This window comes from Pithys albifrons, chromosome 33 (genome assembly GCF_047495875.1).
Source record: "Pithys albifrons albifrons isolate INPA30051 chromosome 33, PitAlb_v1, whole genome shotgun sequence".
Classification (NCBI taxonomy): Eukaryota; Metazoa; Chordata; class Aves; order Passeriformes; family Thamnophilidae; genus Pithys; species Pithys albifrons.
This window is the reverse complement of record NC_092490.1, coordinates 1,637,878-1,649,230: the sequence shown is the minus strand read 5'-3', so window position 1 is coordinate 1,649,230 and position 11,353 is coordinate 1,637,878.

The following is an 11,353-nucleotide window of genomic DNA, read 5'->3' as shown; positions in this document are numbered from 1 at the left end:
TGTCGGGTGTCAAATGATGAGGCCCCATTAGCCCTAGAAAAGGAACAAACGCTTTTCCTGGCACCTTTTCCTAGGGAGGAATCTTGGTTTCTCTGGAAATCTGGGCTGAAAAATTACGCTTTCTCAGAACCGCACCTGGCACACTCCGTCGAGCTTTGAGGCCAGGGAAAAGATGGCAGCCTTGGGCTCTCAGGCGCCAATGATTGGGCGCCTTAAACCCAGAAATGGAAAAATCGCTTTCTGTCTTGGAACTTTATCCCAGGGTAGAATCTTAAACCTCCTGGAATTCTGGGCTGATAAACGGCACTTTCCCTGACCTGCAACTGACACGCTCCGTCGAGCTTTGAGCCCATGGAAGAGGTGGCAGCCTGGGACTCTCTGGTGCCAAATGTGGGGCTGCATTAACATTAGAAAAGGCACAATTGCTTTGTGTCCTGGCACCTTTTCCCTGGGAGGAATCTTCGTCCATAAGGAATTCTGGGCTGAAACACGGCACTTTCCCTCACCCGCACTTGGCACGCTCCGTTGAGCTTTGAGCCCAGGGAAAAGGTGGCAGCCTTGGGCTCTCAGGAGCGAATGATGGGGCTCCATTAACCTAGAAAAGGAACAATTGCTTTATGTCCTGGCACATTTTCCCTGGGAGGAATCTTCATCCTTCTGGAATTCTGGGCTGAAAAATGGCACATTCCCGTACCCGCACTTGGCACGCTCCGTCAAGCTTTGGGCCCAGGGAAAAGGTGGCAGCCTTAGGCTCTGAGGTGGCAATGATGGGGCCCCATTACTCCTAGAAAAGGCACAATCCCTTTCTGTCCTGGCACCTTTTCCCTGGGAGGAATCTTGGGCCCTCTGCAATTCTGGGCTGAAAACTGGAACTTTCCCAGACCCGCACCTCGCCCGCACTGTCGAGCTTTGAGCCCAGGGAAAAGGTGGCAGCCTTGGGCTGTCCGGTGCCAAAGATGGGGCCCCATTACCCCTAGAAAGGGCACAATGGCTTTCTGTCCTGACACCTTTTCCCAGGGAGAAATCTTCGTTGGCCTGGAATTCTGGAATGAGAAACGGCACATTCCCAGACTTGCAAGTGGCACGTGCCGTCAACATTTGCGCCCAGGGAAAAGGTGGCTGCCTTGGGCTCTCAGGTGCCAATGATGGTTCCCAATTACCATTACAAAATACACAATGGCTTTGTCTCCTGGCACCTTTTCCCTGGGAGGAATCTTCATCCGTCTGGAATTCTGGAAGGAGAAACGGCAATTTCCAGGACCCTCACGTAGCACGCATGGTCGAGCTTTGCGCCCAGGGTATAGGAGGCAACCTTGGGCTCTCAGGTGCCAATGATGGGGCCCAATTAACCTTAGATATGGAACAATCGCTTTCTGTCCTGGGAGCCTCTTCCCTGTGAGGAGTCTTCATCCGTCTGGAATTCTGGGCTGAAAAACGGCACTTCCCTGGACCCGCAAGTGGAACGCAACGTTGAGCTTTGCGCCCAGGGAAAAGGTGGCAGCCTTGGGCTCTCAGCTGTCAATTTTGGGTCCCCATTACTCCTAGAAAAGGCACAATCGCTTTCTGTCTTTGCACCTTTTCCCAGGGAGGAATCTTCATCGGTCTGGAATTCTGGGCTGAAAATGGCTCTTTCCCTTACCCGCATGTGGCACGCACAGTCGAGCTTTGAGCCCAGGGAAAAGGTGGCAGCCCTGGGCTCTCAGCTGTCAATTTTGGGGCCCCATTAACCCTAGAAAAGGCACAATTGCTTTCTGTCTTGGCACCTTTTCCCAGGGAGGAATCTTCATCGGTCTGGAATTCTGGAATGAGAAACAGCAATTTCCGGGACCCTCACGTAGCACGCATGGTCGAGCTTTGCGCCCAGGGTATAGGAGGCAATCTTGGGCTCTCAGGTGCCAATGATGGGGCCCGATTAACCCTAGAAAAGGAACAATCGCTTTCTGTCCTGGGAGCCTTTTCCCTGGGAGGAGTCGTCATCCGTCTGGAATCCTGGGCTGAACAAGAGTCTTTCTCTGACCTGCACGTGGCAGGCACCATCTAGCTTTGTGCCCAGGGAAAAGGAGGCAGCCTTGGGCTCTCAGGTGCCAATGATGTGTCCCCGTTAACACTAGATAAATAACAATCGCTTTCTGTCCTGGCACCTTTTCCCTGGGAGGAATTTTCGTCCGTCTGAAATTCTGGGCTGAAAAACGGCACTTCCCCGGACCTGCAAGTGCAACGCACCGTCGAGCTTTGTGCTCAGGCAAAAGGTGGCAGCCTTGGGCTCTCAGGTGCCAATGATGGGGCCCCATTACCTTTACAAAAAGCACAATGGCTTTCTGTCCTGGCACCTTTTCCCTGGGAGGAATCTTCATTGGTCTGGAATTCTGGGCTGAAAACGGCTCTTTCCCTTACCCGCATGTGGCATGCACCGTCGAGCTTTGCGCCCATGGGAAAGGTGGCAGCCCTGGGCTCTCAGCTGCAAATTTTGGGGCCCCATTAAACCTAGAAAAGGCACAATTGCTTTCTCTCCTGGCACCTTTTCCCTGGGAGAAATCTTCATCGGCCTGGAATTCTGGGATGAGAAACAGCACATTCCTGGACCCGCAAGTGGCACGCACCGTCGAGTTTTGCGCTCAGGGAAAAGGTTGCAGCCTTCGGCTCTCAGGTGCCAATGATGGGTCCCCATTACTCCTGGAAAAGGAGAAATCCATTCCTGTCCTGGCACCTTTTCCCAGGGAGGAATCTTCATCGGTCTGGAATTCTGGAATGAGAAACGGCAATTTCCCGGACCCTCACGTAGCACGCATGGTCGAGCTTTGCGCCCAGGGTATAGGAGGCAACCTTGGGCTCTCAGGTGCCAATGATGGGGCCCGATTAACCCTAGAAATGGAACAATCGTTTTCTGTCCTGGGAGCCTCTTCCCTGTGAGGAGTCTTCATCCGTCTGGAATTGAGGGCTGAAAAACGGCACTTTCCCGGACAAGAAAGTGGTACGCGCCGTTGATGTTTGCGCCCACGGAAAAGGTGGCAGCCTTGAACTCTCAGGTGCCAATGATGGGGCACCATTGACCCTAGAAAAGGACAATTCGATATCTGACCTGGCACCTTTTCCCTGGGAGGTGTCTTTGTCCGTCTGGAATTCTGGGCTGAAAAATGGCACTGCCCCAAACCAGCAAGTGGCACGCGCCGTCGACATTTGTGCCCAGGCAAAAGGTGGCAGCCTTGGGCTCTCAGGTGCCAATGATGGGGCCCCGTTAACACTAGAAAAATAACACTTGCTTTCTGTCCTGGCACCTTTTCCCAGGGAGGAATCTTCGTCCGTCTGGAAATCTGGGTTCAAAAATGGCACTGCCCCAAGCCCGCACAAGGTACACACCGTCGAGCTTTGTGCCCAGGCAAAAGGTGGCAGCCTTGGGCTCTCAGGTGCCAATGATGGTGCCCCATTACCCCTACAAAAGGCACAATGGCTTTCTGTCCTGGCACCTTTTCCCAGGGAGGAATCTTCATCGGTTTGGAATTCTGGTCTGAGAATCGGCACTTTCCTGGACCCGCAAGTGGAACGCACCATCGAGCTTTGCGTCCAGGGAAAAGGTGGCAGTCTTGGGCTCTCAGGTGCCAATGATGGGGCCCCATTGCCTTTACAAAAAGCACAATGGATTTCTGTCCTGGCACCTTTGCCCTGGGAGGAGTCTTCATTGGTCTGGAATTCTGGGCTGTAAAATGGCACTTTCTGGGACCAGCACGTGGCACGCACTGTCGTGCTTTGCGCCCAGGGAAAAGGAGGCAACCTCTGGCTCTCAGATGCCAATGACGGGCCCCCATTAACACTAGAAATGGAACAATCGCTTTCTGTCCTGGGAGCCCTTTCCCTGGGAGGAGTCATCATCCGTCTCGAATTCTGGGCTGAAGAAAGCAGTTTCTCTGACCTGCAAGTGGCAGGCACCATCTAGCTTTGCGCCCAGGCAAAAGGTGGCAGCCTTGGGCTCTCAGGTGCCAACAATGGATCCCCGTTAACACTAGATAAATAACAATCGCTTTCTGTCCTGACACCTTTTCCCAGGGAGGAATTTTCATCTGTCTGGAATTCTGGGCTGAAAACCGCACGTCCCAGGACCTACAAGTGGAACGCACCGTCGAGCTTTGTGCCCAGGGAAAAGGTGGCAGCCTTGGGCTCTCAGGTGCCAATGATGGGGCCCCATTACCCCTAGAAAAAGAACAATCACTTTCTGTCCTGGCAGCTTTTCCCTGGGAGGAATCTTCATTGGTCTGGAATTCTGGGCTGAAAACGGCTCTTTCCCTTACCCGCATGTGGCACGCACCGTCGAGCTTTGCGCCCAGGCAAAAGGTGGCAGCCCTGGGCTCTCAGCTGCCAATTTTGGTGCCCCATTAACCCTAGAAAAGGCACAATGGCTTTCTGTCCTGGCACCTTTTCCCAGAGAGAAATCTTCGCTGGCCTGGAATTCTGGGATGAGAAACGGCACATTCCTGGACTTGCAAGTGGCACGCGCCGTCGACATTTGCGCCCAGGGAAAAGGTGGCAGCCTTGGGCTCTCAGGTGCCAAAGATGGGGCCCCATTACCCCTAGAAAAGGCACAATGGCTTTCTGTCCTGACAGCTTTTCCCTGGGAGGTGTCTTCGTCCGTCTGGAATTCTGGGCTGAAAAACGGCCCTTTCCCGGACCCGCACAGGGTATGCACCGTCGAGCTTTGCACCCAGGGAAAAGGTGGCAGCCTTGGGCTCTCAGGTGCCAATGATGGGGCCCAATTACCATTACAAAATACACAATGGCTTTGTCTCCTGGTACCTTTTCCCTCTGAGGAATCTTCATAGGTCTGGAATTCTGGGCTGAAAAATGGCACTTTCCCGGACCCGCACGTGGAACGCTCCGTCGAGCTTTGCGTCCAGGGAACAGGTGGCAGCCTTGGGCTCTCAGGTGTCCATTTTGAGGCCCCATTAACCCTAGAAAAGGCACAATTGCTTTCTGTCCTGGCACCTTTTCCCTGGGAGAAATCTTCATCGGCCTCGAATTCTGGGATGAGAAACAGCACATTCCTGGACCCGCAAGTGGCACGCACCGTTGAGCTTTGCGCTCAGGGAAAAGGTTGCAGCCTTCGGCTCTCAGGTGCCAATGATGGGTCCCCATTACTCCTGGAAAAGGAGAAATCCATTCCTGTCCTGGCACCTTTTCCCAGGGAGGAATCTTCATCGGTCTGGAATTCTGGAATGAGAAATGGCAATTTCCCGGACCCTCACGTAGCACGCATGGTCGAGCTTTGCGCCTAGGGTACAGGAGGCAACCTTGGGCTCTCAGGTGCCAATGATGGGGCCCGATTAACCCTAGAAATGTAACAATCATTTTCTCTCCTGGGAGCCTCTTCCCTGTGAGGAGTCTTCATCCGTCTGGAATTGAGGGCTGAAAAACGGCACTTTCCCGGACAAGAAAGTGGTACGCGCCATTGATGTTTGCGCCCACGGAAAAGGTGGCAGCCTTGAACTCTCAGGTGCCAATGATGGGGCACCATTGACCCTAGAAAAGGACAATTCGATTTCTGACCTGACACCTTTTCCCTGGGAGGTGTCTTTGTCCGTCTGGAATTCTGGGCTGAAAAATGGCACTTCCCCGGACCCGCAAGTGGCACGTGCCGTCGACATTTGCGCCCAGGCAATGACGGGCCCCCATTAACACTAGAAATGGAACAATCGCTTTCTGTCCTGGGAGCCTTTTGCCTGGGAGGAGTCGTCCTCCGTCTGGAATCCTGGGCTGAACAAAGCAGTTTCTCTGACCTGCACATGGCAGGCACCATCTAGCTTTGTGCCCAGGGAAAAGGGGGCAGCCTTGGGTTCTCAGGTGCCAATGATGGGTCCCCGTTAACACTACATAAATAACAATCGCTTTCTGTCCTGACACCTTTTCCCTGGGAGGAATTTTCGTCCGTCTGGAATTCTGGGCTGAAAAGCGGCACTTCCCCGGACCTGCAAGTGGAACGCACCGTCGAGCTTTGCGCCCAGGCAAAAGGTGGCAGCCTTGGGCTCTCACGTGCCAATGACGGGCTCCATTACCACTAGAAAAAGAACAATCGCTTTCTGTCCTGGCACCTTTTCCCTGGGAGGAATCTTCATTGGTCTGGAGTTCTGGGCTGAAAACGGCTCTTTCCCTTACCCGCATGTGGCACGCACCGTCAAGCTTTGCGCCCAGGGAAAAGGTGGCAGCCCTGGGCTCTCAGCTGCCAATTTTGGGGCCCCATTAACCCTAGAAAAGGCACAATCGCTTTCTGTCCTGGCACCTTTTCCCAGGGAGAAATCTTCGCTGGCCTGGAATTCTGGGATGAGAAACGGCACATTCCCGGACTTGCAAGTGGCACGCGCCGTCGACATTTGCGCCCAGGGAAAAGGTAGCAGCCTTGGGCTCTCAGGTGCCAATGATGGGGCCCCATTACCTTTACAAAAAGCACAATGGCTTTCTGTCCTGGCCCTTTTTTCCCTGGGAGGAGTCTTCATTGGTCTGGAATTCTGGGCTGTAAAATGGAACTTTCTGGGACCAGCACGTGGCACGCACTGTCATGCTTTGCGCCCAGGGAAAAGGAGGCAACCTCTGGCTCTCAGATGCCAATGACGGGCCCCCATTAACACTAGAAATGGAACAATCGCTTTCTGTCCTGGGAGCCTTTTCCCTGGGAGTAGTCGCCATCCGTCTGGAATCCTGGGCTGAACAAAGGTCTTTCTCTGACCTGCACGTGGCAGGCACCATCTAGCTTTGCGCCTAGGCAAAAGGTGGCAGCCTTGGGCTCTCAGCTGCCAATGAAGGGCCCCATTACCCCTAAAAATAGAACAATCGCTTTCTGTCCTGGCACATTTTCCCTGGGCGGAATCTTCTTTGGTCTGGAATTCTGGGATGAGAAACGGCACATTCCCGGACTTGCAAGTGGCACGCACCGTCGAGCTTTGCGCCCAGGGAAAAGGTGGCAGCCTTGGGCTCTGAGGTGTCAATGATGGAGCCCCATTAACCCTAGAAAAGGAACAATCGCTTTCTGTCCTGGAATCTTTTCCCTGGGAGGAATCTTCATCCGTCTAGAATTCTGGGCTGAAAAATGGCACTTTCCCAAACAAGAAAGTGGCACGCACCCTCGACATTTGCGCCCGGGGAAAAGGTGGCAGCATTGGGCTCTCAGGTGCCAATGATGGGGCCCCGTTAACACTTGAATAATAACACTTCCTTTCTGTCCTGTCAACTTTTCCCTGGGAGTAATCTTCATCGGTCTGGAATTCTGGGCTGAAAACGGCTCTTTCCCTTACCCGCATGTGGCACGCACCGTCGAGCTTTGAGCCCAGGGAAAAGGTGGCAGCCTTGGGCTGTCCAGTGCCAAAGATGGGGCCCCATTACCCCTAGAAAGGGCACAATGGCTTTCTGTCCTGACACCTTTTCCCAGGGAGAAATCTTCGTTGGCCTGGAATTCTGGAATGAGAAACGGCACATTCCCAGACTTGCAAGTGGCACGTGCCGTCAACATTTGCGCCCAGGGAAAAGGTGGCTGCCTTGGGCTCTCAGGTGCCAATGATGGTTCCCAATTACCATTACAAAATACACAATGGCTTTGTCTCCTGGCACCTTTTCCCTGGGAGGAATCTTCATCCGTCTGGAATTCTGGAAGGAGAAACGGCAATTTCCAGGACCCTCACGTAGCACGCATGGTCGAGCTTTGCGCCCAGGGTATAGGAGGCAACCTTGGGCTCTCAGGTGCCAATGATGGGGCCCAATTAACCTTAGATATGGAACAATCGCTTTCTGTCCTGGGAGCCTCTTCCCTGAGAGGAGTCTTCATCCGTCTGGAATTCTGGGCTGAAAAACGGCACTTCCCTGGACCCGCAAGTGGAACGCAACGTTGAGCTTTGCGCCCAGGGAAAAGGTGGCAGCCTTGGGCTCTCAGCTGTCAATTTTGGGTCCCCATTACTCCTAGAAAAGGCACAATCGCTTTCTGTCTTTGCACCTTTTCCCAGGGAGGAATCTTCATCGGTCTGGAATTCTGGGCTGAAAATGGCTCTTTCCCTTACCCGCATGTGGCACGCACAGTCGAGCTTTGAGCCCAGGGAAAAGGTGGCAGCCCTGGGCTTTCAGCTGTCAATTTTGTGGCCCCATTAACCCTAGAAAAGGCACAATTGCTTTCTGTCTTGGCACCTTTTCCCAGGGAGGAATCTTCATCGGTCTGGAATTCTGGAATGAGAAACAGCAATTTCCGGGACCCTCAGGTAGCACGCATGGTCGAGCTTTGCGCCCAGGGTATAGGAGGCAATCTTGGGCTCTCAGGTGCCAATGATGGGGCCCGATTAACCCTAGAAAAGGAACAATCGCTTTCTGTCCTGGGAGCCTCTTCCCTGTGAGGAGTCGTCATCCGTCTGGAATTCTGGACTGAACAAAGCACTTTCTCTGACCCGCATGTGGCAGGCACCATCTAGCTTTGCGCCCAGGGAAAAGGTGGCAGCCTTGGGCTCTCAGGTGACAATGATGGGGCCCCGTTAACACTAGATAAATAACAATCGCATTCTGTCCTGGCACCTTTTCCCTGGGAGGAATCTTCATCGCCTTTGGAATTCTGATCTGAGAATCGGCACTTTCCTGGACCCGCAGGTGGAACGCACCATCGAGCTTTGCGTCCAGGGAAAAGGGGGCAGCCTTGGGCTCTCAGTGGCCAATGATGGTGCCCCATTACCCCTAGAAAAAGAACAATCGCTTTCTGTCCTGGCACCTTTTCCCTGGGAGGAATCTTCATCGATCTGGAATTCTGGGCTGAAAACGGCTCTTTCCCTTACTCGCATGTGGCACGCACCGTCGAGCTTTGAGCCCAGGGAAAAGGTGGCAGCCTTGGGCTGTCAGGTGCCAAAGATGGGGCCCCATTACCCCTAGAAAGGGCACAATGGCTTTCTGTCCTGACACCTTTTCCCAGGGAGAAATCTTCGCTGGCCTGGAATTCTGGAATGAGAAATGGCACATTCCCAGACTTGCAAGTGGCACGTGCCATCAACATTTGCGCCCAGGGAAAAGGTGGCAGCCTTGGGCTCTCAGGTGCCAATGATGGGGCCCAATTACCATTACAAAATACACAATGGCTTTGTCTCCTGGCACCTTTTCCCTCTGAGGAATCTTCATAGGTCTGGAAATCTATTCTGAAAAATGGGACTTTCCCGGACCTGCAAGTGGAACGCTCCGTCGAGCTTTGCGCCCAGGGAAAAGGTGGCAGCCTTGGGCTCTCAGCTGTCAATTTTGGGGCCCCATTATGCCTAGAAAAGGAACAATCGCTTTCTGTCCTGGCACATTTTCCCTGGGAGGAATCTTCATCGGTCTGGAATTCTGGAATGAGAAACGGCAATTTCCGGGACCCTCACGTAGCACGCACCGTCGAGCTTTGCGCCCAGGGTATAGGAGGCAACCTTGGGCTCTCAGGTGCCAATGATGGGGCCCGATTAACCTTAGATATGGAACAATCGCTTTCTGTTCTGGGAGCCTCTTCCCTGTGAGGAGTCTTCATCCGTCTGGAATTCAGGGCTGAAAAACGGCACTTACCTTGAACAAGAAAGTGGTACGCACCGTTGACGTTTGCGCCCACGGAAAAGGTGGCAGCCTTGAACTCTCAGGTGACAATGATGGGGCACCATTGACCCTAGAAAAGGACAATTAGATTTCTGACCTGGCACCTTTTCCCTGGGAGGTATCTTCGTCCGTCTGGAATTCTGGGCTGAAAAATGGCACTTCCCCGGACCCGCAAGTGGCACGCGCCGTCGACATTTGCGCCCAGGGAAAAGGTGGCAGCCTTGGGCTCTCAGGTGTCAATGATGGGGCCCCATTAACCCTAGAAAAGGAGAAATCGATTCCTGTCCTGGCACCTTTTCCCTGGGAGGAATCTTCATCGGTCTGGAATTCTGGAATGAGAAACGGCAATTTCCCGGACCCTCACGTAGCATGCACTGTCGAGCTTTGCACCCAGGTTAAAGGAGGCAAACTTGCGCTCTCAGGTGCCTGTGACGGGGCCCGATTTCGCCTGGAAATGGAACAATCGCTTTCTGTCCTGGCACCTTTTCCCTGGGAGAAATCTTCATCGGCCTCGAATTCTGGGATGAGAAACGGCACATTCCTGGACCCGCAAGTGGCACGCACCGTCGAGCTTTGCGCTCAGGGAAAAGGTTGCAGCTTTCGGCTCTCAGGTGTCAATGATGGGTCCCCATTACTCCTAGAAAAGGAGAAATCGATTCCTGTCCTGGCACCTTTTCCCTGGGAGGAATCTTTATCCGTCTGGAATTCTGGAATGAGAAACGGCAATTTCCCTGACCCTCACGTAGCACGCATGGTCGAGCTTTGCGCCCAGGGTATAGGAGGCAACCTTGGGCTCTCAGGTGCCAATGATGGGGCCCGATTAACCTTAGATATGGAACAATCGCTTTCTGTCCTGGGAGCCTCTTCCCTGTGAGGAGTCTTCATCCGTCTGGAAATCAGGGCTGAAAAACGGCAATTTTCCTGGACCCGCAAGTGGAACGCACCGTCGAGCTTTGCGCCCAGGGAAAAGGTGGCAGCCTTGGGCTCTCAGGTGTCAATGATGGGGCCCCATTAACCCTAGAAAAGGAGAAATCGATTCCTGTCCTGGCACCTTTTCCCTGTGAGGAATCTTCATCGATCTGGAATTCTGGAATGAGAAACGGCAATTTCCGGGACCCTCACGTAGCACGCACTGTCGAGCTTTGCACCCAGGTTAAAGGAGGCAAACTTGCGCTCTCAGGTGCCTGTGACGGGGCCCGATTTCGCCTAGAAATGGAACAATCGCTTTCTGTCCTGGCACATTTTCCCTGGGAAGAATCTTCATCGGTCTAGAATTCTGGGCTGAAAAATGGCACTTTCCCAGACAAGAAAGTGGCACGCACCCTTGACAATTGCGCCCAGGGAAAAGGTGGCAGCATTGGGCTCTCACGTGCCAATGATGGGGCCCTGTTAACACCTGAAAAATAACACTTGCTTTCTGTCCTGGCACCTTTTCCCAGGGAGGAATCTTCGTCCATCTGGAATTCTGGGTTCAAAAATGGCACTGCCCCAAACCCGCACAAGGTACACACCGTCGAGCTTTGCGCCCAGGGAAAAGGGGGCAGCCTTGGGCTCTCAGGGGCCAATGATGGTGCCAAATTACCCCTAGAAAAAGAACAATCGCTTTCTGTCCTGACACCTTTTCCCTGGGAGGAATCTTCATCGCTTTGGAATTCTGATCTGAGAATCGGCACTTTCCTGGACCCGCAAGTGGAACGCACCATCGAGCTTTGCATACAGGGAAAAGGTGGCTGCCTTGGGCTCTCAGCTGTCAATTTTGGGGTCCCATTACCCCTAGAAAGGGCACAAT